Source organism: Loxodonta africana, chromosome 13, assembly GCF_030014295.1.
Source record: "Loxodonta africana isolate mLoxAfr1 chromosome 13, mLoxAfr1.hap2, whole genome shotgun sequence".
NCBI lineage: Eukaryota > Metazoa > Chordata > Mammalia > Proboscidea > Elephantidae > Loxodonta > Loxodonta africana.
In genome coordinates this window covers 66,585,691-66,592,690 of record NC_087354.1, presented here as the reverse complement: position 1 = coordinate 66,592,690, position 7,000 = coordinate 66,585,691, and positions in this window count along the sequence as shown.

Sequence of the window (7,000 nt, the reverse complement as noted above, 5' to 3'; positions counted from 1 at the left end):
AGGTTTCAAATGCACACGAGGCGATTGAAAATACCATGGCTTGGGTCAGGCTAAGCTTAGTCCTCAAAGTGACATCTTCCCTTTTTTAACACTTTAAAGAGGTGTTTTATAGCAGATTTGCCTAATGCAATACATCGTTTGAATTCTTGCCTGCTGCTTCCATGGGTGTTGATTGTAGATCCAAGTAAAATGAAATCCTTGGCAACCTCAATCTTTTCTCTGTTTATTACGGTGTTGCTTATTGGTCCAGCTGTGAAGATTTTTGTTTTCTTTATGTTGAGGTGTAATCCATACTGAAGGCTGTGGTTTTCATCAGTAAGTGCTTCAAGTCCACTTTACTTGCAGCAAGCTATGCTGTGTTATCTGCATAACACAGGTTGTTAATGAGTCCTACTCCATATCCTGATGCCATAGTCTTCTTTAGCAGCTTCTCAGATTATTTGCTCGGCATACAGATTGAATAAGTACAGCAAAAGGATACAACACCTTTCCTGACTTTAAACTGTGCAGTATCCCCTTGTTCTGTTTAAACAACTGCCTCTTGGTCTATGTACAGGTTTCATATGAGCACAACTAAGTGCTCTGGAATTCCCATTCTTTGCAACGTTATCCATAATTTGTCATGTTCTACACAGTGGAATGCCTTTGCATGGTCAATAAAATACAGGTAAATGTCTTTATGGTATTCTCTGCTTTCAGCCAAGATCCATCTGACATCAGCAATGACCTCCCTTGTTCCATGTTCTCTGCTGAATCCGGCTTGAATTTCTGACAGTTTCCTGTCAATATACTGTTGCAACTGCTTTTGAATGATCTTCAGTGAAATTTCACTTGCGTGTGATATTTTGATACTGTTTGATACTTTCCACATTCTATTGGATCACCTTTCTTTGGAATGGTCCCAGATATGGACCTTTTCCAGTTGGTTGGCATGGTAGCTGTCTTCCAAATTTCTTGGCATCCACAAATGACCACTTCCAGTGTTGCATCTGTTCGTTAACTGAAACATCTCAATTGGTATTCCATCAGTTCCTGGAAACTTGTTTTTTGCAGTTTCAGTGCAGCTTGGACTTCTTCCTTCAATACCATCCATTCTTGATCATATTCTATCTCCTGAAATGGCTATTGACCAACTCTTTTTGGTACAGTGACTCTGTGTATTCCATCTTCTTTTGATGCTTCCTGCATCATTCAATATTTTGCCCATAAAATCTTTCAATACTGCAGTTTGAGGCTTGGATTTTTTCTTCAGTTCTTTCAGCTTGAGAAATTCCAAGCATATTCTTTCCTTCTGGTTTTCTATCTCCAGGTCTTTGCACATGTCATTATACTTCACTTCGTCTTCTCTAGCCACTCTTTGAAATCTTCTGTTCAGCTCTTTTACTTCATCATTTCTTCTGTTTGCTTTAGCTGCTTGATGTTCAAGAGCAAGTTTCAGAGTTTCTTCTGACATCCATTTTGGTCTTGTCTTTCTTTCTTGTCTTTTTAAAGACCTCTTGCTTTCTTCATGTATGATGTCCTAGCACAACTTGTCTGGTCTTCAGTCATTCATGTTCAATGCGTCAAATCAATTCTTGAAATAGTCTCTAAATTCAGGTGGGATAAACAAAAGGTAGTACTTTGGCTCTTATGGACTTGTTCTAATTTTATTCAGCTTCAATTTGAACCTGCATATGAGCAATTGATGGTGTGTTCCACAATTGGCCCCTGGCCTTGTTCTGACTGATGATATTGAGTCTTTCCATTATTATCTTTCCACAGATGTAGTCCATTTGATCCCTGTGTGTTCCATCTGGCAAGGTCCACGTGTATAGCCACCGTTCATGCTGTTAAGAAAAGATATTTCCAATGAATAGGTCATTGATCCTGCCAAATGCTATCATGTGACCTCCAGCATCGTTTCTATCACTAAGGCATATTTTCAGAAACTACTGATTCTTCTTTGTTTCCAACTTTGCATTCCAATCACCAGTAATTATCAATGCAGCTTGAGTGCGTGCTTGATCAATTTCAGACTGCAAAGGCTGGTAAAAATCTTCAATTTCTTCATCTATGGCATTAGCGGTTGGTGCGTAAATTTGAATAATACTCTTATTAACTGGTCTTCCTTGTAAGCATATGGATCTTACCCTATCACTAACAGTGTTGTACTTCAGGATAGAAATTGAAATGTTCTTTTTGACAATGAATATGGTGCCATTCCTCTTCAGTTTGTCATTTCTGGCATAGCAAATCATATGATTGATTCAAAATGGCCAATACCACTCCATTTCAGCTCACTAACACCTAGGATATGCCTACAAGGAAGAGCAGTTAATACAACTAACATTCAAATTTACACACCAAGACCTAAATATAAAATCTAAAATGATAAAGATCATGGAAGGAAAAATAGGGACAATGCTAGGAGCCCTAATACATGGCATAAACAGTATACAAAACATTACTAACAATGCAGAAGAGAAACTAGATAACTAGGAGCTGCTACGAATCAAACACCTATGCTCATCCAAAGACTTCACCAAAAGAGTAAAAAGATTACTTACAGACTGGGAAAAAGTTTTTAGTTATGACATTTCCGATCAGCATCAGATCTCTGAAATCTACATGATACTGCAAAAATTCAACTATGAAAAGACAAATAACCCTATTAAAAAATGGTCAAAAGATATGAACAGGCACTTCACTAAAGAAGACATTCAGGTAGCTAAGAGATACATGAGGAAATGCTCATGATCAAATACAAATCAAAACTATAATAAGATTCTATCTCACTGCAGCAAGGCTGGCATTAACCCAAAAAACACAAAATAATAAATGCTGGAGGGGTTGTGGAGAGACTGGAACACTTATACACTGCTAGTGGTAATGTAAAATGGTACTACCACTTTGGAAATCGATTTGGTGCTTCCCTAAAAAACTAGAAATAGAGCTACCATACGATCCAGCAATCCCACTCCTTGGAGTACATCCTAGAGAAATAAGAGCCTTTACACGAGCAGATATATGCATACCCGTGTTCACTGCAGCACTGTTTACGATAGCAAAAAGATGGAAGCAACCAAGGTGCCCATCAATGGATGAATGGATAAATAAATTATGGTATATTCACACAATGGAATACTATGCATCGATAAACAACAATGATGAATCCGTGAAACATTTCATAACGTGGAGCAACCTAGAAGGCATTATGCTGAGTGAAATTAGCCAGTTTCAAAAGGACAAATATTGTATGAGACCACTATTATAAGAACTCAAAAAATAGTTTAAACAGAGAAGAAAATACTCTTTGATGGTTACAAGAGTGGGGCAGAATGGAGAGAGAGGGGTTTTCACTAATTAGATAGTAGATAAGAACTATTTTAAGTGAAGGGGAAAACAACACACAATTCAGGAGAGGTCAGCACAACTGGACTAAACCAAAAGCAAAGAAGTTTCCTGAATAAACTGAACACTTTGAAGGTGAGCATAGCAGGGGAGGGGTTTGGGGACCATGGTTTCAGGGAACATCTAAGTCAATTGGCATAATAAAATCTATTAAGAAAACATTCTGCATCTGTCTGTGGAGAGTAGTGTCTGGGATATTAAACACTAGCAAGCGGCCATCTAAGATGCATCAATTGGTCTTAACGCACCTGGAGCAAAGGAGAGTGAAAAACACCAAAGACACAAGGTAATTATGAGCCCAAAAGACAGAAAGGGCCACATAAATCAGAGATTACATCAGCCTGAGACCAGAAGAACTAGATGGTGACTGGCTACAACCGATGACTGCCCTGACAGGGAACACAACAGAGAACACATGAGAGAACAGGAGAGCAGTGGCGTGTAGACCTCTAATTCTTGTAAAAAGGCCAGACTTAATGGTCTGACTGAGACTAGAAGAACCCCGGAAGTCATGGTCCCCAGACCTTCTGTTAGCCCAAGACAGGAACCATTCCCAAAGCCAACTCTTCAGACAGGGCTTGGACTGGACTAGGGGAAAGAAAATGATACTGGTGAAGAGTGAGCATATAGGATCAAGTAGACACATGAGACTATGTGGGCAGCTCCTGTTTGGAGGGGAGATGAGAGGGCAGAGGGGGTCAGAAGCTGGCTGATTGGACACGGAAATAGAGAGTGGAGGGAAGACACGTGCTGTCTCATTACGGGGAGAGCAACCAGGAGTATATAACAAGGTGTACCTAAATTTTTGTATGCAAGACTGACTTGATTTGTAAACTTTCACTTAAAGCACATTAAAATCAAAAAGAAAGAAAGAAAATTTGGTAATGGTTTACATGGAGGCAACTGCTTTAGAAATTACTTAAGAAAAACCAATAGGATACAGAAATTTGAAAAATAAATACAATCACCATGAAAAAAAAAATTATGTACCAAACACTAAGGCCAAAGATGAAGAAATTGAAGATTTTTATTAACTTCTACAGTCTGAAATTGATCAAACATGTAATCAGGAAACACTGATAATTACTGGAGACTGGAATGCAAAAGTTGGAAGCGAGGAGGAAGGATCGGCAGTTGGAAAATATGGCCTTGGTGATAGAAATGATGCTGGAGATCACATAATTGAATTTTTCAAGACCATTGACTTCTTCGTTGCAAATACCAGTTTTTACCAACATTAACGGTGGCCATACACGTGGACATGGACAGATGGAATACACAGGCATCAAATCGACTACATCTGTGGAAGAGACAATGGAAAAGCTCAATATCATTAGTCAGAGCATGGCCAGGGACCAACTGAGGATCAGACAATCAATTACTCATATGCAAGTTCAAGTTGAAATTGAAGAAAATTAGAACAAGTCCACAAGAGTCAAAGTAGGACCTCGAGTATATCCCACCTGAATTTAGAGACCATTTCAAGAATAGATTTGATGAGTTGAACACTAATGACTGAAGACAAGACCAGTTGTGGAATGACATCAAGGACACCATACATGAAGAGAGAAAGAGGTCATTAAAAAGACAGGAGAGAAAGAAAAGACCTAAATGGATGTCAGAAGAGATTTTGAAACTTGATCTTGAATATTGAGTAGCTAAAGCAAAAGGAAAAAATGATGGAGTAAAAGAGCTGAACAGAAGATTTCAAAGGGCGGCTCGAGAAGACAAAGTATTATGATGACATGTGCAAAGACCTGGAGATAGAAAACCAAAAGGGAAGAACAAGCTCGGCATTTCTCAAGCTGAATGAACTGAAGAAAAAATTCAAGCCTTGAGTTGCAATACTGAAGGATTATTTGGGGAAAATATTAAAGGATGGAGGAAGCATCAAAAGAAGATGGAAGGAATACACAGAATCACTATACCAAAAAGAATTGGTTGACATTCAACCATTTCAGGAGGTAACATATGATCAGGAACCCATGGTACTGAAGGAAGAAGTTCAAGCTGCACTGAAGGCATTGACAGAAAACAAGACTCCAGGAATTGACGGAATACCAACTGAGATGTTTCAACAAATGGATGCAATGCTCACTCTTCTACGCTGAGAAATTTGAAAGACAGCTACCTGGACAACCAACTGGAAGAGATCCGTATTTATGCCTTTTCCCAAGAAAGGGGATCCAACCGAATGTGGAAATTATTGAGCAATACCATTAATATCACATGCAAGCAAAATTTTGCTGAAGATCATTCAAAATCAGCTGCAGCAGTATATTAACAGGGAACTGCCAGAAATTCAAGCCCGATTTAGCACAGGACATGGAACCAGGGATACCGTTGCTCATGTCAGATGATCCTGGCTGAAAGCAGAGAATACCAGAAGGATGTTTACCTGTGTTTTATGGGCTATGCAAAGGCATTTGACTGTACAGATCTTAACAAATTATGGATAACATCGCAGAGAATGGGAATTCAGGAACACTTAATTGTGCTCACGAGGAATCTGTACATGGATCAAGAGGCAGTTGTTCCAACAGAACAAGGGGATACTGCGTGGTTTAAAGTCAGGAAAGGTGTGCCTCAGGGTTGTATCGTTTCACCATACCTATTCAATCTGTATGCTGAGCAAATAATTCAAGAAGCTGGACTATATGAAGAAGAACCGGGCATCAGGATTGGAGGAAAACTCATTAACAATCTGTGTTATACAGATGACACAACTTTGCTTGCTGAAAGTGAAGCGAACTTAAAGTACTTACAGATGAAGATCAAAGACCACAACCTTTAGTATGGATTATACCTCAACATAAAGAAAGCAAAAATTCTCACAACTGGATCAATAAGCAACATCATGATAAATGGAGAAAAGTTTGAAGTTGTCAAGGATCTCATTTCACTTGGATCCACAATCAACACCCATGGAAGCAGCCGTCAAGAAATTAAAAGACACATTGAATCGATGGCAGTGGGATTTCATTGAGCAAATTGGCTGCAAAAGACCTCTTTAAACGTTGATAAACAAAGATGTCACTTTGAGGACTAAGGTGCATCTGACCCAAGCCATGGTGTTCCCAACTGCCGCATATGCATGTGAAAGCTGGAAAATGAATAAGGAAGACTGAAGAAGAATTGGTGAAGAATACTGAAAATACAATGGACTGCCAAAAGAATGAAAAAATGTGTCTCAGAAGAAGTACAACCAGATTGCTCCTTAGAAGCAAGAATGGCAAAGAACACATCTCACATACTTTGGACAGGCTGTCACAAGGGATCCGTCCCTGGAGAAGGATATCATGCTTGGTAGAGGGTCAGTGAAAAAGCGGAAGACCATCAATGAGATGGATTGACACAGTGGCTGCAACAATGGGCTCAAACATAGCAACAATTGTGAAGATGACACAGGACCATGTAGTGTTTGGTTCTATTGGGCACTGGGTCGCTATGAGTCGGAGCCAACTTGACAGCACCTAACAGCTGCAACAACACCTAGGATATCTATCCTCTAGTGTTCCATTTCATTTGAATGCTTGCAGGTAGATATGTTTCACTCGAACATATCTTCACTTGAACAAAGTGAAATGTTTCACTTACCGCTACCCTTTTA